Source organism: Leptidea sinapis, chromosome 3 (assembly GCF_905404315.1).
Source record: "Leptidea sinapis chromosome 3, ilLepSina1.1, whole genome shotgun sequence".
Taxonomy (NCBI): domain Eukaryota; kingdom Metazoa; phylum Arthropoda; class Insecta; order Lepidoptera; family Pieridae; genus Leptidea; species Leptidea sinapis.
Window position 1 is genome coordinate 7037742 of NC_066267.1, and position 27378 is coordinate 7065119.

A 27378-nucleotide genomic window follows, 5' to 3' on the forward strand; every position below is an offset into this window, starting at 1 on the left:
CGTTTGCTATTAATACAGTATGTAGGTTTAATTTTTAAAAGCGTCTTATGTCTCAACGGGTGGCCCCGCGTTCCGCCTAGGTGTAATTTACGTGGATGGTTTTTTTTCCACAATATCATGGTTATAACGTTCTATGTGGTGATCCCTTATTCATTTTCTACAATTAAGGAAGTCTGAGCTATGATTTATAAAATGGGAAAATAAAATTTCCGCAATGTCAGTCCATCCGTTTCGGAAAATAAGAATAATAAATAGTAAATAGTAGTTAGTGTTATTTTACTATTGCACACATACACTTCTATTTTATTCATGTTTTATTTATTGTAATGGAAAATTATAATAAATAATATGCTGAAATTTGAAAGTTTGTATTATTGTCGCCTCGATAATCAAGATGGCGAATTTCAAAATGGCCGCTATGTTATTTGAAAAAGTTTCCTTTTTTAAATATATTTAAAAAGTATGTAATGTTATGCGTACGATTAGCAGTTCACGTGTACAAGATGTTAACACTTCTCTAAAAGCAACGCAAGAGAATATGGGTGGTGGTGATCATTTCACATGAGGTGACCTATACGCTCGCTTCTCTTCCAATTCCATAAAAAATGTCTCTCTTAGGCTCAAGCCGTGTATGCTATCACAAAAGTTCAAATCAAATCACAGAGTCAAATATTAGGTATATAGGCAGTATATTCGACGTACTTTTCAATTAACGTTGTTTTTTTTATTGGTGAACCGATTGTAATGCAACAAACCGCATCTAATTATGAGCTTAGCGTGCATAAACAGGCAAACATTCATATAACATTTTAATGGCTTCGGTTACAATTATTTTTTATGTGTATCTAAACATTGCATTAGACAGCTCATAAGTAACACACAGACACACACACAAAATTCGTGTTATCTATCTGTATCTACATTATCTTATATTATAATGGAGAAACAACGGTGTTCCTGTCGGAGAGAAAATGCCTAAATTATGTTAATGCCTGTTATAAGGCATAAAAAAAAGATGTGGTGTCGTGGGACACCAGGTAGGAACGAAGTTCCTTCGGCTAATGTAGAATCGACAAAATTTGTAAAAAAAAAATCGTGTTCAATTTTATGTAGGTTTTCTTGATTTTTCTCTTAAATTTTGCAGATTAGTTTTTATTTAAGTACAGGAAAGTATTTAGGAAATAATAAATTAGGTAAAATAAAAAAAAATCGTAATCCAAATTATCAATTAAAATAACAAAATATGTCTCTTTATTTTTGTTTGACAACATAAAATTACATAGAAATAGGTATTATACACTACTCGCTTGTGTATATGACTGTCGCGCCTGCGTCTCATTTAACGGTTTTATTCCACGGACTTTTTCTTACGGTTTTACTATCACATTTTTTTCAGTTCGGTCCCGCAGCAAAATCCCTATCTCCTCCAAGCCTGCCGTAAGGAACTTCGTTCCAATAAAATATTTTGTATATAAAAAGAAAATATACAAGTACCATCCATGATGGACGGTTCCTATCGCGTGCGCAGTTGGCAGGATGCGAAACGCACGTTCATAATATGGATGATCCGGCGAGACGTCGACTCTGCATGCTTTGAATTTAAATCGACTCATTGAATAGAATCGCCAACTAGAACGGATTGATGCTATCGAGCCAGTGATTCACTGGTAACGCTGCCTTCGTAACGCATTAATGGAGCCTTAATCGCTTGTGCGCATTTAAATTGTCACGGAGATTGAACAGCACGTGGCGATAAATATGAATAAGGGAGTTATTAATAGTACCTTGACTTTATTATGGAAATGTCTGGAATACTGGTATCTGTATTCTATTAAAGTCCTCTTAGTAAGAAGATACTTCACCATGCACTTTTACTGTGTTATCACATACAGAATTACATGACTGGGAGAAGTAATTTTAAACTTCTTGTAGCTTTACATCGCGTTTACTAATAAGACATAGACAGGGTTCCACCTGAAGGGCAACTAAGGATTGTTAACCCTGTCTGCACGTCTGTTAGTTCAAATTGCAATAGCTACGCTCTCTTACCAATACCCTTCGTAATGCTCAATCGGCTAAACTTACACGTTATAGAGTCAAAAGAAGCGATACCTACACTATCTGACCAAAACTGACCCTTCGACTCAACAAACGTGACGACTTCCCAATTTGGATGGGCACCCGTAATAGGGCACGTATCACGAAATAAGCACATTCACAAAGAAAACAGAGGCTGACTGTTCGAAGACATAACAGACACTCATATCCTAGATATGAACAGGAGTCTGGAGGAACTAGGATGAACAGGAGGTGTCACCATTGCCGCTATATTACTTAATTTGAATAATTATTTACAGCAGTTAATAAAAACAAGATGGCATATTGTAAAATGGCCGACACTTTACAATAATACATATTTAAAAAAAACTATTTTGACATTCATACTTAAGTGTCGTACTTTTTACCAAAATGAATATGTAACTTTTGAGTTTGTTTGCCCTGGATGCAGACCAAGTCGTCCCAACAAGCTTGTATTATGTTATGCACGCGCAAAGAATTTATATATTGTTCTCTTTTAATGTAAATAACAAGCCGCGTAGTAAATAAAAAGTTGCTCTGATATTTCCAATGCAATTTCCGAACCATGTTATAAAACCACAATTATGCGATGTTATATTAAGTTTTGTAATACAAAAAAGATGCTTTAAGTCCGCGAACTTAATGGTTTCATAACTGGGATTGCTGTAATGTTAACAACCAGACGGGTATCTACTTGATTGGCTGGTCCGTTGTCGGTGAGTTCTTTTTGTGGGGCGAGCCTTAATAATATGCAGCATCATAAAATACATCAAGGCTTTTTCTTAGTTCATTAAATTTCTCAGAACGTTACGCGTGCATTTCAATTGGTAATTGTTTGTAGGGGACAGACCCTTTGATAGATATCTAATTGATTAATCGCGTCAAGGGCTGCACACACGGCAGTTATAATGTATATTAAGGTACATTACACTCCAGGATGTATAGCTTTAAATTATCTTAATGTATCATCACACACACCACAGGTAATATAATGAATACTGATTCCATTGGTATACGACCCGATTTTGCATTGAGATTTTTAAACATGTAAGTATCGAAATTAAAATGTATATTTTCGTATCGCTCTGTATCTCGTTGTGTGTGGTCTTCTGTTGATTTCTATGGAAAGATGGATTGAGATGTATCGTGCTATAATGTACATCTTTATATGCATACATACGTACATCTTTAGCCTTTGGGGCCGTGTATAATCTACAATGAGACAGGGAGGTCGTAAAACCTAGTTACTTAAAGTTTAAATTTTAATGTGTTCCACGCTTATGAATTAATAGTGATACTTTGTATAGCTATTAGAAATACTACCGTAATACAACTCGTTAATTTAAAAATTCCCGTCTCTCGTGTCATAACAGGTCTTGCGGACATTGGCACCGCTATCACGATCAGATACAGATTATTTATTTACGAATGCAGCCCCATCGATTGCAACATTTTTTACTACGAGTTATTCAGAACTTTATGTTTTGCTTCATGCATTTATTGAGTTCGTTGGTTGCTTGGTTGGTTCTTCTTATTGCTTTTTTTGTTGTACATCAAATTCACATGTTTTTATTCAAAATCACTTATTGAACATCAAAAACTACCCATTCATAATAGTGTAGTGCGCCTCAGACCTAGGAAGAACGGGAGCAAGAAACTGATCGGGCTTTTTAAATAAAAATATGGAATACAATGTAATATCGTATAATAAAAATTTATAATTGAAGAGCCTGAGGGATTTCGCTCCCAGTCTATTAAGAAAATAATTTATGTTATAATAAATAACCTTTACACAAACGTTTTTTACCAATTCTTTTAAATTTCACAACACATATTTGTTTTGTATATTTACTGGTATCATATTGTAAAAGCCTATCATCGCCCAATAAAAGACTTACTAACGCTGGTAATAAATAATGGCTTTTACATTTATCTCCTAAAACTTTATAAATGTTTTCTGGCGATCGAACACTTCATCTCAGTCAGATTAGTAAATACGATAGAGGAATACCGAGCGGGTCTTAGTCGAGTCGAGCCTACTTAACTTGTTGGCCGAGCGATACGGTTCAATCTCATTCGGAAGCCATAAAATAAAGTGCTCTAACGAAAATTTCACTTCAAAGTATAGGTCTGACGGCTGCGTAATATCAGTGCCTATGGAAGCTTTTGAAGATCTAACTCTATATTATGTATCTCTACAACTTGGAATCGAAGATTTGATACGTTGAATGAGCACATTATAGTGACTCCAAAAATCAATGTCTGTGTGTGTGTGTGTGTGTGTGAATGTCGCAGTATGTATCCGAGTGCAAAAAAATAGCGGGAAAAACAAATTATATTCTTACATATTGTATTTTTGCGCTAGTGAGGTGAGAAGGGGCTCCAATTATGGGCTCAGCATATTAGAGAAGATTCAAACTTGTAATAAAAGAAACTCATAACGCCTGTATTTTCAGTTTTTTTAATCTCATTTCAATTTTGAGTGTCAAAACAGCATCCAAAGTTTCTACTGTAGCAATGTCGTGTGCGTAGGTATTAAAAATAATTCCTACATTCCTGGCCGCAAAGCAAAAACATAAAATGCTTTAACAAATTTGACTGCACTCTGCAAATGTTACGTCATAAAGTTTGCACAATTGTACTTGTGTTAATTTGGTCTAAAACTAACTCGACGAGAGTTTCGACTCCTCCACGCATTGTATTAATTCGATTGGTATGTTCTGGAAGGATATCCTCGGGCAAGGATCGTCATCTTCCCACACATCACAGCAATCTTTCAATTGAAGCTCAGCGCATGCTACTTATTGCGTTAATAAAAAAATGTGCCGGCTGTTTGGCTGGCGATTAGAGTTGTCAACCCTACTATATAATATAGTATCCTACTGTATAGAGGCCCAACTACTATATTTCTAGAAAAAGTATATAGTAGGTGAAACTACTATATTTCAATATTATCGAACTCAAAGCAATCATGTACAATTCAAAATGTGCAGTTCTCGATCTCGATTCGCGCTGTCGAGTTTGTGTTTTGGTAAAACTACCTACTTTTGAAGCTTAATCCTACTAATATTATAAATGTGAAAGTTTGTATGTCTGGATGTATGTTTGAACTTCTTTAACGCAAACACTACTGAATGGATTTTGATGAAACTTTGCAATAATATAGCTTACACACCAGAATAACATATAGGCTATAATTTATCAAAATATTGTGTGAATTATATATACAATTAAATAAAATTGCAGTGTCTGTTTTTAATATTGAAATAACCGTTTATTACTCAATGTATATTATGAATATATATACGGTACATACACCAAAATAAAATTTTTTACAAGTTTTGTCTGTCTGTCTGTCTGTTTGTTCCGGCTAATCCGGCGACTTTTATTGGCAGGTAGCTGATGTAATAAGGAGTAACTTAGGCTACGTTTATTTTAGAAAAATAAAGCAATGTCCAAGAAACGGTCTAACTCGAAAAATAATTTATATGGCAAAACAACGTTAGCCGGGTCAGCTAGTTTATAATATGATTAGACTATATTTTGTAAGGTGTTTCCACAAAATTATTGATGATTTGGAATCGAAAATTGTCTATTTCTAAAATGAATAACAGTGGTAATAACAATAGTGATACTACTGCAGTTGAAATATTGCAACAAGTTCTCAGCGATGTAGATTTTACAAAATATATTTTTTCTATTAAAATAATATCATTTTTTCTCTCAATACATCCACGTATATTTTATGTAGTGAAATTACTAATGGCGTGGTGAGCGCCATAGAGCCAGATTTAATTAATTATAGCTGAGATAATGGTATTTGATGGTTTAAATTGCAAAAATAGCTATGAGGCATTTCTTAAATATATTTTTTTTATCAGGGCTAAAGTAGCAAAAAAAAATTTAAGAAAATAAAAGTATATATTTTGAAGCTATTTTGGAACCTACTCTGATTTTTGTGGGTAATAATTTTAGAACTACTATTTTTGGCCGACAAACCTACTGGCGATGCACATTCCCATGCACGTGATGAACCCTTGTACTAACTTCCACTTTTACTAATTACATTCCAACAGGGCTTGGTTGTCTGGAATTATTCTATCATGATTTTTGATCACTTTTAAAATGGTCTGTATAAGTTATGTTTGTTAACTATGTATAGTCGGCAGGTGGCGCTGTTTTCAATATCCACGATTTTTTTTGATGTTCCGCCTTAATTTCATTATTTTGGGTATCTGATAACATGTTTCAATATAACACTTTCTAAAAGGCTGAAAACGCGTGTAATTGTAACTTTGTTTTTACAATCGATTTTTGCTTTAATTTGATTTTTGCCTGCCTTTTGTCCTTTAACTCTTGTTGCAATAAGTTAATTTAAGTTATTGTCTAGGCTTTCAATTTGATTACCTGACTTTATGGACCTTGGAACTTGTGAGTTTAGTAATTGTAGACTTGCGACATTTACATATCTCGTAATTATGTTCTATTTATGAGTTATCTAGATATATCTGTAACAAATGGAGTCAATATTCGCAGATTTTTTTTGGTTTCGTTTATTGGAAATATGTAAATCAAATCAAAATATTTTATTGCAAGTCACATTTTATAGTAGGATGGTTGGTACATTAATGGGTAGACAATATGTGACGCCCTGCAAGGGCACAGCAACGTTATACATAAAATAAATAATGTATATATAGTAAAAGATGATGTATAAAAGGATAAAGCTTTGGTAATGTATTAGAATTAAAAGTAATCAATTTTTATTTTACAATCGAAGTGCTGTATCCTATATGGCTATCACGATGCAGTAACTCTATTGTATATCATCCATAACTTTAATGAGCTAATATGAAGGAACCCAGTCTTAATTTGTTAGTTTGGACTTTGTGAGGGATTTTTTGTCAAAGACCTCTATAAAGTATGTGTGTCATGCAAGTAGTTGTGTCTGTAATATTTATTTTAATCAAATTATTTACAAAGAATTTTTATATAAAACAATAGCTTTATGCTTCTCCATATAAACTTTAACTGTATTGAATTTCACGTTCATCCGTTCGCTCAAGTTTTAAACCGACTTCAAACAAGGGGGTTTCAATTCGTTGAATTTTTTTTTCATGTATTTTTTTTTATTGGAATAGGAGGACAAGCGAGCGTACGGGTCACCTGTTGTTAAGTGATCACCGCCGCCCACAATCTCTTGCAACACCAGAGGAATCACAGGAGCGTTGCCGGCCTTTAAGGAAGGTGTACGCGCTTGTATTGGAATAGTTTTATTTGAAGTCGTTTTTTTTTTCGTTATTTTTTTTTTAAATGGTGTACAAAGTTTTCGCTTTACCTGTTTTACTTTACTATATAGATTATTAACGTATTTTGTCGGTGCCTATTTTTTTAACTGTTTTACTGGCCTAGAACACGATGCATGTACTGTGTGGGCAAATAAACAAATCATTATCGTATTTAAGTATTTACATGCCGATGTAATAGGATAACAACATAATACTTCCATATATACTGTCATAATATCAATGTATAAGGTTTCTTCTAAGGAGGCCTTGTTATTATAAGCTAATGTAATTAAAGCGTGAATCTATAAATATAACAGTATAGCTGACCCGACAGACGTTGTTCTGTATATAATAAATAAAATAATGTTTTTATATGAATTTGTCAATAATATATCATAACATCAAAAATTACTTCGTAAAATATGCACCCTGCTGTCGTAATGAAATTGTTTCACAGCAGAACTGTCAAACCGTGCGTCAATAAATTCTCTCATAGAAATTATGTATGGACACATGAAAGGAAAAACAAATTTGTTGTTTTTATTTAATTTAGCAACATTTTCCTATTTATTCACCTTTTAAACCTTCCCTGGACTTCCACAAATAATTCAAGACCTAAATTTGCCAAATCGGTCCAGCCGTTCTCGGGCTTTAGCGAGACTAACGAACAGCAATTCATTTTTATATATAAGATTACCACCTATATTATATTGACTCATCACGATATCTTTGGAACCATAGGGCGTAGACACTTGAAATTAGGTATGAATATTTCTTTCGCCGAGTAGAGGTTAGTAATTTTCTTAAAAAAAAGTACGGAATTTGACGAAATTCCACCCGCGATATACAAACAGAACAACATTTGTCGGGTCAGCTTGTTTTTTTTATTATACTTAACTTACATTAAATTGAAAATAGGCTTTGACTATTTATATTAGTTATTCATATATAAATTATATATATTTTTAAAATAACGTATTAGAATTTCATAAATTAACATGGTTAAAATAGTATTTTTATATTTTTAATTTCGACTCGTTGAAACTTAGGTTAGCTTCCATATTGTAGACCTGTTATTAATAATTTACGCCTGTATTATTGTGTGTCCTATTTACCAATGTCAAATTTCCCAAAGAAAAGAAAAACATACATTAAGTAAAATTTATATAAATAGTACTAATTAATGATTGCAGGAAAAAATGTAACAAATAAACTATGTGCTATGTTTTTATTAATGAAAAGCTTTGAAACTTCATACTTACAACCTATTTTTCAGTATGAGTATATGTATTTATACCATATCTGTTTATTATTTTATTTATACGTTGAATCCCGGAGCATATTTTGTATTATAATCCTCAAAATTGTTTCGCGGAAATCTTTAATTATCAAAGTATATCTTATCAACGTTGATCTAATCATCTCTGGTCGTGATACCATAGTCCAATTAAGTGTTTACCGTGTCAGGTAACCTCAATGTCACTTAACACGAGAAGCACGCAATATGAGATAATTCTTTCCATACAGCCTTATTTTACTACATGTTTACCATAAAATTTTCCATGCTACGTACGACGCTGTTTTATTAAATGTACAGTTTCTATTAGTAATAGATACAAAATATCCATCCCTACTCTTTGTTAGTACGTTTTTTTATACAAATAACGTTCAGCTAATGGTATTTGATATGCCCTGCCCATTACAATGCAGCGTCGCTCATGATTCTTGAAAAACCCCAAAAATTCTGAGCGACACTACAATTGCTGCGCTCGTCACCTTGAGATATAAGATGTTAAATCTCATTTGCCCAGTAAATTCACTAGCTACGGCGAAACACAATAATGCTTAAACATTACTGCTTCACGGCAGAAATAGGCGCCGTTGTGGTGATCAAATATAAGACCTAAGAATACCTTTGCAACACAGAGTTTATTGCATTATTTTTAAGATGCCTATACAAAACTAAGCCATTGGTTTTCAATTGCGTTGATGCAATTTGGAGTCTTATTTTGGGACAACTTCATGAAAGCCTTCGAGAAGTTTCTAGTGTTAGTAAAGAGTCTTGCTTTGTTGCAAGGTTGTGTGCAAACCTTAAACGAGACTGCACTTAGCAAATAACTTAAACTTAGATTGCGAGCCAGACATTAGTTTTTCTCGCTTCATGTTTTCAATTAAAATAACTTGACGGTCTAATTCATGCATTGTTATCGGACTATTATGCAAAGGTTGAGACATTGATTGGAAATGCATTTGAAATATTGCACGACAGATTTTGTTCATAGACTTACAATGACGTATAGTCAGACCGATTATGGTTGACTAATTTTAAGTTGTCAGTGTGTGCGTTAGTTAGTAGTTTAATATACAAAATAATAAGGAGCTACTGCGAAGCGTGGCTTCTTACGACTTGTAAATCAAAACCGGTTACAGAAACAACAGATTCGCTTGGACGGTTGGCTCAGTTGGTAAGAGCGCTCCGACGGAACCCGAGAGGCGCGGGCTCGAGTATCGGATCGTTCATAATTCTTAATACAATTATATTCGTATGTTTAATCCCTGAAATATATCCCGAATATTTTTTTTATGAAAATAAGGTTCGTAGTCGTCTAGGACGTTCAGCTGATGGTAATTGATACGCCCTGCCCATTACAATGCAGTGCCGCTCAGGATTCTTGAAAAACCCAATAATTCTGAGCGGCACTATAATTGCGCTCGTCACCTTGAGACATAAGATGTTAAGTCTCATTTGCGCAGTAATTTCACTTGCTACGGCGCCCTTCAGACCGAAATACAATAATGGTTACACATTACTGCTTCACGACAGAAAAAGGCGCCATTGTGGTACCTATAATCTAGCTGGCATCCTGTGCAAGGGGGAGCCTCCCACTCACTAAGAAATAACAAAGTTTTGGATTCTCTTACCTTTTCTTTCTTGCTGTACCTCCGTTACAGATTGCATCCTTTGTTTGTGTATACGATAGTATATTGTTACGCAAAATTAAAGAACGAGGGCCATTGCACTGCTTATGTTTTAAATGATATAAATCGGTTGTAATCAGTTTGCGAGGCTGTTTAAGAGGGATTCAATACGAAGAGTTGTTATGATGAAACCTGTTATAATGATTGTGAAACACCCTGCCCATGGTACATTGTAACTTTCCGAGACCTTTAAGCGATCTATGCACATTATTTCATTTGTTTTAATGGACTCTGAGTCGAGTTCTGTTTCGGAATTGTACATGCGTAGTTCAACAAATTCTTTATTGAATACTAGCCGAGCCGACCGACTTTGTTCTCTCCGTAGAGTTACAATATATTATCGTATAGACGATCAAAGTGTGCGAAAGAGAATAACATCTGTAACGGAGATAGACGAGATGCAGCTAGATAGAGAAGGAAAGCGAATCAATTGTTACTGTAACATAACTATTAGAATTAGCTTCTTATTATTTTGAATACTAGCTGACCCGGCAAATGTTGTTTTGCCATATATATCACCATTGGCCTTTGTGTGATATATAGCCTATAGCCTTCCTCAATGAATGGATTATCAATCACTGAAATAATTTTTACAAATCGGACCAGACCAGGGGGCCTACTCCTAAAATCGATATTCGATAAATCGTCGCATTAGTCGTGTCGAATCCTACTCTTAGTTACCTCGTAATCAATGGCGAAACGATGATTAAACGAACGAAACATTATTCGATATTATCGGTCCTAACCCTACTCTTAGTTGAAAATGTCAGAGACGAATATTCGAATTTCACAAATAATCAAACGTCACTTTTACGATAATCTCAACGACACCTTCTAGGCTGTCGATGCTATTATCGTTTCAAGTTGTATCTAGATATATTTGCCATAAAATATACATACTTAATAAATATTATTGAAATAATTATACGTGATTTACTATTCAACAGGTTTTATTTTACTACTAAGTCATTTAAGTCATTTTGTTGATCGTTTATGCGTATAAATAATGCAAATGGCCGCCTGTGAAATAGGAAGTTGACGAGAAGGGTTGAGTTACTTTTTTTTACATTTTATTATCCGCAAGTTTTGTATTATTTATTCAATTTTAAATGGTCATATTATATTCATTAAATATTTTTTTAACATTTACATTATGTGTAAATGATACCAAATTGGTGGTGCAGAGTCTGGCATGGTCCTTAGCGCCTAAACTATGTTTTGACTTTTGACACTTAACAGCGACATAGCACAGATAATGTTTAGTTTTGAACATATTTCATTCACACTAACATCGTAAAAAAATCAAAATATTAGTCTATGGTAACGATAAACGATAAGGAATTCGAACATTTGTTAGAGTAGGATAGTTGCGGTATATTCGGAGTATTATCTTATCGTTCCGAATATATCGTTGTCGATTTTGTGAGTAGACCTCCAGTAGTTTTCAATTTCATTCAACTAATAGTTAACTATTCTTAGTTTATTTAACCACTAGCTAAATTAAGTAGTTACTAAGTCTATGGTTCTATCCAAATAAAAATAGAATTGTGGTGGTTGAAACGAAAGTTCAAAGTTAAGATGTAGAAGATTAGAAATTTGTGGTTTTTTATTAAAACATGCGGCTATAGAACTGAACATCTTTGATCATTAAAGTTTATAATATAAGAAAATCTCTACCGTATTACACATTGGACATAAGCAAAGTTTCTTTATAGGTAAAGTAAAACATATATATGTATTTGAAATAGTAAAAATGATAGTCATACTATTATTAGTTGTAAAGATGATAATGTAACATATGACTGTCTAGAAATGCGTAAAAGGTGCAATTTATTAATGTAGGTAGGAAGTTAACAAAAAAAGTTTTCTATCTAATATCTACATGGCTAACAAATAAATTCGTATAAATTTACGAGGCGTTCATTATATTTTATACAACCTGGGCTTCAAAACTATAATGAAAGAAAATAGTTGGTTGGTTTGTGAAGAAATTAGCTAGTCCATTAATGGCTAATAAAAAATATTCATTGTGGAAAGAAAAGAAAAAGTATATATGATCGTAAATAGACACGAACTAGCCAAAACTATGATACACGAAATACTTACATGTATTAGAAGAAAAAACTTCACATAAGGAATAAACAAGAGAGTATGTACATTACAGTATAGGCAACAAACCACAGAGTAGAGATACTAATCTTTTTTCCTTTTATAATTGGGGTTGCCAACCGTACTCTCAAATAGAGTATTGTATTCTGTATGATGTAGGTGTTCTCTATAATCTATAACACTAGAGTATGATAAAATACTGTTTTTAATACAATATTTACTATACTAGTGCCAGACATTTAATATTCTGCAAACCAATTATCATAACCAAAAAAGTCGACTATTTACTGTTAATATGTAAACAAAAAGTACAAAGAATACATTTTTTTTAATATAAAATAAGTGATACTCTTTTTTGATAGTCCGTAGTCCTTATTAACCTCCTTTGAAATCAGATAACCATTTTTTTATGGAATAGGAGGACAAACGAGCGTACGGGTCACCTGTTGTTAAGTGATCACCGCCGCCCACAATCTCTTGCAACACCAGAGAAGCGTTGCCGGCCTTTAAGGAAGGTGTACGCGCTTTTTTTGAAGGTACCCATGTCGTATCGTCCCGGAAACACCGCACAAGGAAGCTCATTCCACAGCTTTGTAGTACGTGGAAGAAAGCTCCTTGAAAACCGCACTGTGGAGGACCGCCACACATCCAGATAGTAAGAATGATAGCCTTACTTGTGGCGTGTAGTGCGAAGGTGGAATTCGGCGGCAGGAATCAGCTTGAACAGCTCTTCGGAACACTCCCCGTGATAAATGCGGTAGAACACACACAATGAAGCGACGTCTCTACGCAACGCCAAGTGATCCACCCGTTCACAGAGCACTGGGTCCCCGTATTCTGTATTTCTTCTAATAAAAGTTGCCAACCCTAGTTATAATGTACATTTTTCTTTGGCTCTAGCGAGTCTGTGTTAGCGAGAATAATACAAAAGTAAGACTAGCGACATAGCTTTCTAGCTCGGTTACTACACACTTACCACCAGAAGGTATTGTGGTGCGGAGACGGCCTATAATTAAAATACAATCTTAGAATACGTTACAATATGTTACAAATCTTCGAGTGACCGGCGCTGTGACGCAGTATGTTGTGAAATACTTAAGGCGAAGAGTAAGCAGAAAACACGCAAACATGGTGTTTTTATACAAGTTTTGTGGTGAAAGTATAGCATTTCGAGCTATGAACACTATTTAATCCTGTTACACATATCCTTAAGTCTTATTTGTAGGTTGCTTATGCTTGCTATTGGTTATAGTTAACACTGCCGAGCCTTTTTGTTCCACCTCTTTTCTTTGAAGTTAAACAAGTTTCTTGGCATGGCGTGCCGCATTTTTTTGGTACTTCTCTCAGAAAAGTTATTCTTATAGCTTGTACTTTTTTGTGTAGGTTCATTTTTTTTAGACTAGTAGTGAATAACGAGGATTGTAAGCATATAAACTGTTTTCCACCCAAGAATTTTGAAAATATTGGCTTTATTACATAGATGGCGGGTCGGCAGCCGTGAACTCATATCGCTCAAGGTCGATGGCATTTAGTGTCGCCTTAACAGGAACACGACGAAGTTTGAGTATTGTCATTATTGTATACCTATTTCCTTTTTTTTTCCAACCGACTTCAGAAACAGGAGGAGAATTCGATTTTTTCGAATGTTCGTTACCTCATTATGTCTGTCGTTCATGAACCGATTTGAAAATATTTTCTCTTGTGAAATAGGTATTTAAAGTTTCTCTATAACACCTTCAATTAGTTGCAAGTAAATACTGCCTCAAAAATACCCAAGTTTATTATATATCTATTTAATGTCGTATTTTAATTGAAAACTTGGAACCACAATTCTCTTACTATGTTGTAGAGAAAATTAAATTAACTTTTTAGTGATCTTCTTTTAAGTATTTGCATGTTTGAAGTGGGTATTTTTTACATAACTAGAGCCAAATTAATAATAATAATATTAACACACTTTTACACAAATTATCATGTCCCAAACTAGGCATAGCCTGTGCTGCGAGTTGTAAGACATTATTATATTAAATACGATATACTTACATAACCATACATAAATACAAATAAACATCAATGACTCGGAAAAAAAAAATACTTTCTCATCACATAAATGTTAGCACCTACCGGAACTCGGACCTCTAGCTCAGTAGGCAGGTTCACTGGGCTGTGTGTTGTAAATACTAAAAAAAAATTGAATTTTAACTCTCTTATTTAATTCAAATTTTTTGCTTATTATTTGTATCTACTTTATTATATGTAGGTATAATATACATATATGATTAGAGTAGGTTATTACAAAATATTCTTTTTTGGTATTTAGTAAATTCTTGTTGATAGCGCACAAAAATATTATTTCATTATTTTATTCCTAGCCCAACTGGTGAAAACTTTTGATAATACTAAAAGCACAACAATAAAAAACATTAACGTACTTAAATTCGGTTTGAAATCGAGTTAAGTATTGAAATAACTGTTGGATAAAGTCTTAAGTTGACACGAAGAAAACATTTATTACAATATATTATGTAAATTAAAATGAACCGATAAGCTCACAGAGATGGTCGTATAAAATACGAGATGGCTTTCGTTACGAAGCTTTCGAAATCTGTATTCAACTGTTATTACTAAAATGGCCGGTGTAAATTATCATAAGAGATCGAGAAAACAGCTTGAAACTTGAATTACTCTTCGCTTTAGGGTCAATGCCAGCGGAAGAGTAACGGTATTACATCAAACGAATGCATAATGTCAATAAATATTACCTGTTTACTCTGAGCAAATGTTATTTTATTATGCAAGCGTTTATTGCATCATTTTCATAAGAAAAAAAATCTTTTTGAGTCTTAGGCACTATGTGTTGCGGGGCTTCGGTTATGTAGATGTGTGAATTGATTATCACAATTGACAATCACAGAAAATATGTTGATATTACTAGATAATATCTTGATGAGAGAGTAATTATTAAATGGAAGTTGTCGTAGTTTTATAATCTGTTTACTTATTTTTTGTTACCACTTACCATATTTTTTCGCATATCATATACGTTTTATCTTATAAAGTTTTGTATTGTTGGTTGACATAAGAGAGACAGAGAATTGTCATCAATAACATACCTTGTAAAAAAAACAAGTCTCGCAACTCAGGTCTTCTACCGTAAAATGTTGTAAGATCCAATTCGGTCAATTTATTTAAGGGTCCTTTTGTATTAAGTTATAACGTATAGCTAACCTAATATTATCTCACAGTGACCGTCCGTCAATACATCCGTATACCAAAAATTTATTTAATAACTAGCTGCCCCGACAGACGTTGTTCTGTAGATAGTAAAAAAACAACTGTTTTATATTTCAAAACATCAAAAATTATTTCGTAAATATGCTCCCTGTTGTTAGAATGAAATTGTTTCACAGCGGAACTGTCAAACCGTGCGTCACTAAATTCTCTCATAGAAAATATGTCCATACAAAACAAATATTGAAAATAAAAATATTTATGGGTCCCAAATCGAACTAAAAACTACCCTATCTCTCAAGTTGGACCAAACTGCACTCCATGAAGTAATCACCATTAAAATCCGTTCATTAGTTTAGGAGTCCATTGAGGACAAACATTGTGACACGAGATTTATATATATTAAGATGATATTTGAAACCACTCAGTCATTATATTACTGTATTGTGACTCAGTTAAAGAGCTAATTTGCCAGAATAACGTTTGGAAAAGTGACTCTCTGTAAAATATACTACAATGCTTAATAATTATTGAAGTGACAACTTCCTTAGCTTATCACTTTACTGTGTGCGTATTATAATACTATTATAGTCAGCTCTTTGTTTGGGTAATGTCAGGTCGAGTGTTCGATACCCTTATACGATAAGGGAACGCATTCAGTCACAACCAGAATTTACCAGAGTACGTTGTACACAATTATCATTATAGATATTGTAAATGTTATTAATTTATATAATGATTATATTAATAGAACAAAGACTATAGTTGTATCACTTCGTGTGTTCTTACGCAGAGACCTTTTTTACACGCGAAAAGTACTTATAAAAGATATAATGCAGTTATCCTTCAAGGCAAAACAATTATTCATTCGGTTTCTCTTAAATTTAAGCACAGTTACATACTTATAAATTCAAATGTTAAAAACGCATAATTGATTTGATAAATCATAGTGTGATTTGATAATTAGATTATTACAATTCTATTCAATATTGTTAAATTTTAAATCATCAACATGATAAGATAATAATAAACTCATAAATGCTATAAATTCAATACACTTTAATCGATGATAAAGATTTGGGCAAACAATATATAATAGTACAAGTGCCCAAGCCAATTATGGCCTTGCGGTCGAGCTGAGCTAGGTTACCACTGCCCGCGCAGGAGTGCCTTTATTTTTTATTCAAAATCTGAAACCTCTTGAATTTTAATTTAAAAAACTAACAAAACTAAGCCATGGTAGAACAGCAAATAAATTTTCGTACAATATTTGTCTAAACTGAATAATAACATGGCTCTAACTGTAAAGTTAGGGGGTTCTTTTGGAGTTTTTTGGCACTCACTTAATTTCTATAATTAATTAAGTCAAAGAATGTGTACTTAGTAGTAATAAAGTATAGAAATTAAAAAAATATTTCTCATATTCTGGTACATATAGAATGATTTCAAATGCGCGCTATTTTGGCGAATTCTAGGAACAGCGGCCTTTAAGGTACGTCATTTAGGTTCAATTTAAAAATTTTATGAATGAACGTTGATTACAACCCATTTACACCCTTGGAAACCATGAAACAAAAATATGCATAAATATCTAAATTAAATGTTTTACTTAATATTTAATTACGCATTAACCGTAATATGCATGAATGTCTCGCTTATTATTGAAAAATGTTTCAAAAACAATATGTATAGAAGTATTTACATATTTTTTCAGCCAACCTTGTCTTTGTATTGTTAGAGCTTCACTATCATTAGTCCGTGAAATAAGTTATTGAATAATGCTGGATTACTGATGCGGCAAGACCTTGTGAGATCTTCTAGATTACCGTATATTGTATGATATTATTATCTGATAGAAAAAAGGATTAAATCTAATTACATTTGTTATTATTTAACATGATTAAAGAATATTCTAGTTGTTGGTTGACTTAGCTTGTGTAATAGTAATTTTGATGAATTTTTAGGAAGTGGTAGCGCTTGTATGTTATACTTTTTCCAAATTCCAATGTAGCTTAAAAGTTGAAGCATAATTAACGATTATCTGCGTTAAAACATTGAGAGAAGAATATTGAAAAAAATTATTGCCCCATAAAAATACAAAATATTTTGTAACAATTTAGTAGGTGAAGAGAGTTATCTCTCGTTCGCAAGTTTGGATAACACCGAGATAGCAATACAATCACTAAATACCTACACCGCGAAAAATTTTTCGTGGTATGTAATAATACTCAAATAGATCCGTTGATTGGTAGATTTATGCTAGCAATATTTAAATGAATGTTATAACTCTTTATTTCACTGCTTACTGGTATCGAAGTTTTGTTTTCTTTGAGGAGAAAATGACTTTATTTATTTCAGCAAGAGTACTTACTGCTAGACAACATTCCAACCCCGCTAGAAATATGGCCATTTACCCATAGCTTGAGTATTTAAACGTATCGATCATTCTATGAATATTCCCAGTGCACCTCATTTATTTTATGGAAGAGGAAAACAAACGAGGGTACATGCGGGTTATCTAATGGTATATAATCACCTCGGCATTTCATTTTATAACACAAGTGGAACGACAAGAGCGTTGTTGACCTTATAAAGCCTTGAATAACGTACATATGAATTCAAAACCACTGGCGCGCGAGGCTCGAACCGGAGTCTCCGTGGTCAGAGTCAACGGTTCTACATATTGAGCCACCATCGCTAGAAACATCAGTGGTGTAAATGTGTTGTAAAGAGCCTATTTAAATAAGCAGGATATAATGAAAAGATAATCACTCCGTCATGGTATTCATTCAAGTTTATAAACAGTGGGCCGAGTGCCAAATTTTCCGTTCCCCCATAATTGGCTTAATGTGAATCGTGACAAGCTAAAGGAACTGCGCAGATGTATTCATGCGTCACAGACGCTTCACAGCTTTGACTACAATTATATACACAACGTTCTCGAACGAGCACATAATATACGTCCGCGTCTAATTTGCTGTTTTCAAAAGAAGAAAACTTCGAACATTCGATGCACTTGGTGCTTGCTTTAAATTATCAATGTGCTAAAGTTGTTTGAATATTATCAAGTGGCACGTAATGTTTCACTATAGAATCTAGGGCGTGCCCTGAAACTATGTATAAGAAGGGTTGTCTATTGTGACCTGTTTGTCACTTGTCGATAAATAATATCCCTAGAATCAAGAATAATGTGCTTATTAAAATAATGTGCGTTTTGTTATTTTTTTATCTACTGATGGTCATAGCGCACTAAATAACCCTTTGATGGGGGGAGACTTACAAAGTTAGACTGAAATGTTTTTCATACTATTAGTTATTTAAAAGATATTTATTTATTGGTTTATCTGATATAACTACGGTGTTAATGTTCATATGCATTTATAGTAAATTTACATTTACAGCATTTATAATAATTAAAAATTCATTAACGTTTATAAACATTGCACTCGTTCGGTTAAGAGAGAAATTAAATTTTCATCGACAGTGAAGTATGCAAATGCTTAAATATTTTATCCCTACACAACTATTGCGCGGGTAATTTAAACAGGTAAGTCAATACTAGAATAATATAGATAACGTCATTGCAAACGTGGTTGCTTAATTTTCTAACTGCGAATATTGTTTTGAATTCCGATTGAATTTTTAATATTTTATTGTCTTGATAGGTACAGGTCTAGTAGATAAATATTATGAGACAACCAAATAACTATATATAAAGATATAATTGCATATTAAATATTTTACAACACCCATAATGAAACCGATAAGTGAAGGTCGCTTCCTATCCGGAACCTGGACTATTTATGACTCTTCAATTTAATTTTGTTTATTATGTACAAAATATTTTTATATCAAAGCTGGTTCTCAATTTTAAAAACTCCTTTAAAACATTCTGTACAGCTAATCTCGAATGACAAAAGATTTTGAAACCAAAACTAAATACATTTTAAAATTGCGCAATCTAGTAGCTCTATGTTTAAACCTATGGCAATTACTTTGGAGTGACGTTAGTGGTAAATACGTCATTTTTTCAGGCGCAATTCAATTAATTATTGTTCATGATTCATGGCTGTGATTGGTTTTGGTGCTTGCTCGATGTGATTGGTGTGAAGTTTTTATCGTCATCGTGTGACTTCATAATATATATGTTCGTAAGTTCTAGTTCTTATTACTAAGACTCCGCTGTCTCTCGGGCTGTATCTAAATCCCATTAGAGGCATATAAGACATTTGTGTTCTCAAATAAATTCTTTCAAATACGTTTTGACGTTAACTAAATCACTACCACTGCTTTGAAAACAAATGGTGCTAACGTACGTGTAAGTCTTCAAGACGCAGTGTTAGTAGGCCCCTCTGCCCTCACAAGATGGACCGATGATCCGGTCTAGATCGCTAGGATATGTTAGATTAGGGCACTGCAGGATCTTAGAGCTTTGGTCGAGCAGTCTTTCAGCTGAAGTGATGATGATGACGATGAGAGAGAAGAACTGCGCAAGAAACTCTAACAGTATTCTGTTTTTCGCTCTTCTTCTTTTCTTGTTTTTTTCTCACAATATTGTGATGTGTATTTATATAATAATCAGTATCATAATCTCGGCTTTGAGCAGTAAAGTTTACAGGATAGCCATTATTAAATAAAACATTTAAATTTATTTATACTTCCGGCTGAACATCTGAAAAATCCATCACATATATTGTTATAACAAAATTTTAACAAAAAAAACAACCGACTTCAAAAATACTATTCTAAAACTAGATATAATATGCATTAAATAGTATAAAAATAATTGCGTATTTTAATACAATCTAATTAATTTGGAATCGGTGTCCTCTCGCCTCCTCACGACTCAAGCACATCTCACCTATAACTATGTATGTAGTTACAAACCTATCTTGTATTATTGTACGGACTACGGAACTTTTGTTGTGTGAGTCCGACTCACACTTGGCCCTATTTGGCAGACTTTAGATGTAACTGATTAAATCCCAATAACTATTATTGGTTTCCCGCGTTTCGTTTTATTTATTGGCTTAAATTAGATGTGCTTGAAGTTTTACATGTTACTCACTAGGAAAATGATGCCAGAAGGTGCTTAGATCCTTTAGCACCTAAAGGAAATTTAGTAATAGTTAGTACTCCAAATTGATTTGGGTATTCTTACAATTAAAACAATTCAATAAAAATAACTAAGTTTATTTATTCGTCTAGATAGAGCCTCTTGCTGCTAGACAACCGATGAAAATAGGCCAGGTTTATTACTTTAGTGTGCGTGATAAGTTACGCCTTACACTCGCGATTTGTTTGTTGTAGTTTACAAACCGCGAAAGAACTGAACCTAACCTAACCCTTACTTGCAAGTCAAATACCAAAAATTTAATATCATTTACAGCTTTGAGTATGTTTATCTATTACATTCAACGGCCTTCAAATAATTTTGCATTCAGATAATAATAGAAGTCACGGAAGATCATCTTCGAGACATAACTTGCCACTTATTGTAAATAAATAAAATGTTATCTCTATGCAAGAAAATCACCATGATTACCATAAAATGGTTTCGATCGTCGTGCCGCGGCGGTCGTGCTCGGCTCACGCAAATTACATCGCTACTGCGCCTATTGTACTTAATATAGGAGTCCGCGAAGGGTAGATATGAGATATCTATATAGCGTTTGTGGGTGGCCCTGACCTAACACCAAGCAAACATATTAAACAACCATTCTAATAACTAGGTAACGCTTACAAGAATTGCGTTAAATGATTATTTTACATTTTTGGTAGTGAAAACTTAAAGGCGTAGTGAATGAGACTGAGCCGTAGCGTTTTATATGTAACACTCGGTAAAGTAGGCTCATGTCGACTTTACCGAGCGTACACGTCACACGATTATAAATATGTATACAAGTAAACGGTATTATCGTAAGTTAATACATATGAATATAGTACAAAAAAATATATATTTCAAACTAGCTGACCCGACAGACGTTGTTCTGTATATAATAAATAAAATAATGTTTTAATATGAATTTATCAATAATATATCATAACATCAAAAATTACTTCGTAAAATATGCACCCTGCTGTCGTAATGAAATTGTTTCACAGCAGAACTGTCAAACCGTGCGTCATTAAATTCTCTCATAGAAATTATGTATGGACACATCAAAGGAAAAACAAATTTGTTGTTTTTATTTAATTTAGCAGCATTTTCCGATTTTATTCACCTTTTAAACCTTCTCTGGACTTCCACAAATAATTCAAGACCAAAATGCGAGACTAACGAACAGCAATTCATTTTTATATATATATATAGATTATTATGTGAATTTTTCAATTTTGTTGTTGAGTTGTTTGTCTTACATTAAGTTTTTTGTGTGTATTGGGACTTTCTTCAGATCTTCAATAGATGGTCGTGACCGCCGTCAGGCTTTTCGATGAAAAAAAATAATGGGTTGCACTCCGGGAGTGCCGGCAGAAGTGAAATCTTGATCATGAACGTTGTGCATTTTTGAATATTTTGGAATGATTGGGGAATAATTTCGCACGAATTGCTTTATTTATCAGTGTAAAAGTACTAGCATTTATGTGGTTAATAACAATATTCATTTATTGCGCTATCGTACACAAAAATGACAATTTTATAAACAAAAAAGAAATTAACACTTCAGAACTAATTCAATTATTTTACATTAAAAAGGTTATCTCTCTGATAAATCAACTTTCATCCATAATTTCAACGACTGTCTTACCAATTTTCGATCAGGTCACGTGTCCTGACGCGAGTTTAACATTTTATACCCATCCCAAGAACAGGTCTCAACGCCGCTAAAGGAGTTTTCACTTCAAAAAAATTTTGACCAGATAACGTTCTACTGTGCTCATCGCGCGCGTTCTTCTCAAGTTTGATGTTCAAATGGTGGCATATTCTAATATGTGGGAGGTTCCTTTGCACAGGATGCCGGCTAGATTATGGGTACCACAACGGCGCCTATTTCTGCCGTGAAGCAGTAATGTGTAAGCATTACTGTGAATGTCCTGCTCGTCTCGTCCCTTATTATCATAAAAAAAATGTGTAAATAGTGATTGTTTAATCCAACCTATACTAATATTATCAATCGGATTCGGATCGGTTTATTAATCGGAGAAAAAACGGTTTCTTACTAAATATTACAACGATTGTAAAATAGGAAAGAGTGGCCGTTGAGTTTCTTGTATGATCTTCTCACGAGCTCAACTTTTTACGAACGTATGCTTAATTCAGTAATTTAAAAGAGATATTTGTAGTGACGAGTCAAAAGCGCTTAGATTAAGTCTAATTGAATTAAGTTTATTTTACTTTGACTTTGTCACTACAGAATTACGTGACTGGGAGAAGTAATTTTAAACTTGTAGTAACTTTACACTGCGTTTATTAATAAGACAGTGAATTTTTGTGCAATTAATCGACCATACGTCACTCTTGGAGATGGCAGAAAATATTTATCAATTTATTGCAATGCTTTCATATATTTCAATAATACTAATGCTACGCTCATATCTTCTTACATTTATTAGCTATTTTATTTGCATATTAATCCCAGAAGTGAGGGTTATCACTTTAAAAAAAACTATTTAACATAATAAATGTCATGCAATCCTTAACATTGGTAATAAGTTACAAGCGACTATATCTTATTTAAGCCAATCTTTTTCGAAGTTGTGACAGAGAGTAAAAAGTAGAATAACTTTAATGTTGTATTTTGTGTAATATTTTATTATAAATATTTATTTATCAATCCTTAAATTGCATTCGTACGATCGCGGTGTGTGTGTGTCTTTTAAAACTTATTTAATTGAAATTATTTTTGTATTAAAATATTTTATTACCTTTTCACAGCGTCATTGTTCTAAATAAATCATTTTTAGTGAATATTCCTCACTAAAAGTATATTTTTTCTTTTGTTTATAGATATTTTTTTTATATTTTTTTATATTCTGTATTGAGTGATAGAACTTCTGTTATATACCTTGGATATCTGGTTGCATATTGTGTTCATTACATAAACAAATTCTTATGATTTTATAATTAGTTTTAAACCGTTATTGTGATTAGAAATAGTATTCGAATGTTATATTAACTATTACATTTTACGCTCAAAATAACATTGTATGCGAGTGTTAATATACGCAGATTAGCTGTTCCAGAGTTAAACTTTATTTTAAGATAAAAATTCTATGGAAAGAAAACGGTTATAGTGCGTGAATGCATAGCTTTATATTATACTAATGTTTATTTTGAAATAAAAATGATGTAAGTATTTCTTATCTATCGTTACGCTTATTTTAATGTTATTCTACGTGTTACCTTACATTTTATCTGCAATCTTGTATTTTTGTAATAATTCAAATTGTATTATTTACTATAAGTGTTACAATACAATTAATAATTCGTTATTTCTCGGTCTGTTACCTTAATATCATGATAGTATGGTATTGAACTATCTGATACATAAGTAGAATTTAATAGTAGTAGCCACTGAACCGTGTTGTGCAAAATTGTTTGTTCGAAATGGGTGTGGAGTGGAGTTATGTTACAATGCTTTGTGATCCGGACTCCATTGTCATAACAACCTCGTTCTATTGAGTTCTAAGCTTACAATTATACTCATTAATTATTATTGTAATCAAAAAATACGTGTTTTTATTATATTTATGAATTCGATTTTATTTAAAGCCTTAAGAAACTCTTCGGAATTTTAACGTTAGAACACCTTTGAAATCTTTTTTATTAAAAGTTTAAATTAATTTTTGTATTTAATGATTATTTTCATATTGATTCGTTTTCTTGCTGGATTTTGTGGTAATTTGTGGTCTTCTTGGATCGCTATTAAATTATTTAAAAATATGACACAAAATGGTTTTTGGAGAACCTTATTTAATCTTGAACATAGCTAAAATAATGTATACTTTATTGTTTGATGATTAAATAAATGTAATATTTAATTATTATTTTTATTAACAATGATTACTTTTCTTGTTGGATTTTGTGCTAATCTGTGGTCTTCTTGGATCTTATACCATATTGAATTATTTAGAAATGGCTTTTAGAAAATTTTATTAATCTTGAACCTAAAGAAAATAAAGTATAATATGTTGTTTAAATAAATTTAATATTTGCTTATGTACACTTACCTTAGAAATTTTCCGTAACGTTCGCGATAAACCTTCAAAAAGCACTAGCACAGTGAGATTTAGAAAAAAAATGTATGTACGGACGTTGTGACTGCTGCCAGTGTATTGATGGGGATATGATGAACCGCCCGTTTATATAGAGGGAAGGCGCGTTGAGTGAACTTGTCTGGTGTGCTTGAAGCCACTAGGGGATCGGTTCATCTTTGTCTGTCCGTACATTTTGTATCGTCTGTGCTTTCTACAGGTCAACGGGTCTTATTAATTATTGGATATTAATTCTCTTCGTCTCTGCGTCTTTCACAAGGCTTAACTCAAACTTGAACATTGAAATTACTACGTTTATGTTTCGTATTATTATAGCTTCAATATTTGCAGTGCACATAATTTTAGTATACAATTAAATTCTCGTCACTTAATAAATAAATTAAATTAAATAATGAATGGTACAATAAATCTTTGACTTCGTAGGTGTCGATTTGGACTGGGTTAAATTTTTTTTCACGTTTATTAAGAATCGGTGATGATGTTTTATCAGTTATTATTTATGCATTGTTTCAATGCATATAAATAATCTACGACAATATTTCAGATTAAAGTAGAAATTATACGTTGAATTTATAATAAAAAAAATAAAAAAAAAAAATATGAGAATAAGGGACGAGACGAGCAGGACGTTCAGCTGATGGTAATTGATACACCCTGCGCATTACAATGCGGTGCCGCTCAGGATTCTTGAAAGACACGGATATAAGTACAATTTTTTTTTTATTTAAACTTAGCTAGATCAATTTCTCGCTCCCGAAACTACCTGTATACTAAATTTCATTAAAATCGCCTTTCATTGGAGCCGTGTCCGAGATTCAGAATATTGTATATATATACTAGCTGACCCAGCAAACGTTGTATTGCCGATATTAAAATCGCGATACAAAAGTAACTGCAACTCTAAGCGGCACTACATTTGCGCTCGTCACCTTGAGACATAAGATGTTAATTCTCATTTGCCCAGTAATTTCACTAACTACAGACCGAAACACAGTAATGTTTACACATTACTGCTTCACGGCAGAAATAGCCGCCGTTGTGGTAACCATGATCTAGCTGGTATCCTGTGCAAAGGAGCCTCTCACTGGTAAACAACAAAGCAAACAAAGGTTAACAGTCAACCTCAATTTTTTCAACGTTTTCACATCTGTCACAGTCTAGACGTATAAAAGGACCAAGCATAATATATCCTTTACTAGCTGACCCGGCAGACTTCGTACTGCCTCAATCGAAAAGACCTAAACTTTTATATAAAATAAACTTAAAACAAACAATAGGAATACTTTTTTCAAGTGTTACCCGTGTTTTAAGGAAGTTTATTTTTTATTTCCTTGGAAAGTTAGACAGATTATAGATAGTTAGTTATTCATTTTAAACTATTATTTTTATTTGATTTCCGAACGACGGGGGACACGTCGAAGGAAAATCAAAATTGTTGTTTTTATTTAAATCCGAGGATTTTCATGTTTATTCAAACCTTTTAAACCTTCCCTGGACTTCCACAAATAATTCGAGACCAAAATTAGCCAAATCGGTCCAGGCGTTCTCGAGTTTAAGCGAGACTAACGAACAGCAATTCATTTTTATATATAAAGACAATATTTTTAACATCTAGTGATACATCCGGTATATGAATAAAGTCATTTACTATTGGCCTTCATTGTCGGTTTTTTCACTTCCTACTGTAGTTTTCTTTCAAACACATCTCCGGGGAAGCGTATTAAGATTATTGTGATTGTACTCGGCACGGCACAATACATAGACTTATTACAGCAATAGGAATAAATTAAGATTCGAACAATGAAAAATGATCGTTATATATTTTATTTAAAAAAAACTGTGCAAGTGCGACTCGGAGTCGCCCGCCGAGGGTTCCGTATATTTTTTTTTATGATTTAACTACAAATATATAGTTTTCAGATTTTTTCCTATCTTTGTTGTACTTATAATACAATATTACTTCCGATACTTACTACCGATCAACGGCAATTGCCCTATAAATTTTGATCCTCTTGAGAGTGTTGAAATATACGTTTTTATCGGTCGTATCTTGTTGTTTTTTCGTTAATTAAATATTTGATTTTTTCACAGCTTCATGAGACTATAGACCTGAATATATCGTTTTAATTTCAACTCGATGCCTCAACGGGTCCTCGAGATAAACGGTCTCGACAGACAAACAGACGGAAGTACAATAAAGTGATCCTATAAGGGTTACCCTTGCTTTTTTTATCTATGGAAAGCCTAAAAATCAGCACTTTACGTAAAAATTATAACTTAACGATGAAAAGTAATGTTTTGATTGATTTAGTTGTTAGGTAAGAGTTCCGCGTTTATATACATCCGATTAATAATAATAATAATCTTTATTTGTGAAAGCTGCCACCAATTTTTTTTACAGATACAATAGATATGAACAATGAACATTATATGAATAAAAGAAAAAAATGACGTGTGGCACTCGGGGACTGCCGCG

The 27378-nt window shown here is 32.9% G+C and overlaps 2 protein-coding genes across 4 annotated transcripts in view; one reads left to right on the forward strand and one right to left on the reverse strand.

Moving 5' to 3' along the window:
- LOC126979438 (serine/threonine-protein kinase S6KL) overlaps positions 1–27378 on the forward strand; it is a 111774-nt gene that overhangs the window by 32896 nt on the left and 51500 nt on the right. The window lies entirely within an intron of this gene.
- Positions 1–27378, reverse strand: part of LOC126979445 (probable serine/threonine-protein kinase kinX) — a 53838-nt gene that overhangs the window by 2188 nt on the left and 24272 nt on the right. Inside the window, exon 1 of one of the 3 annotated variants that reach the window (XM_050828754.1) lies at positions 24858–25024. The exons of the other annotated variants lie outside the window; for them this stretch is intronic. The gene's annotated coding sequence lies outside the window, so the exon portion shown is untranslated. Of the gene's footprint in view, positions 1–24857; positions 25025–27378 lie in introns of those variants that run through there. 3 annotated transcript variants of the gene reach the window in all.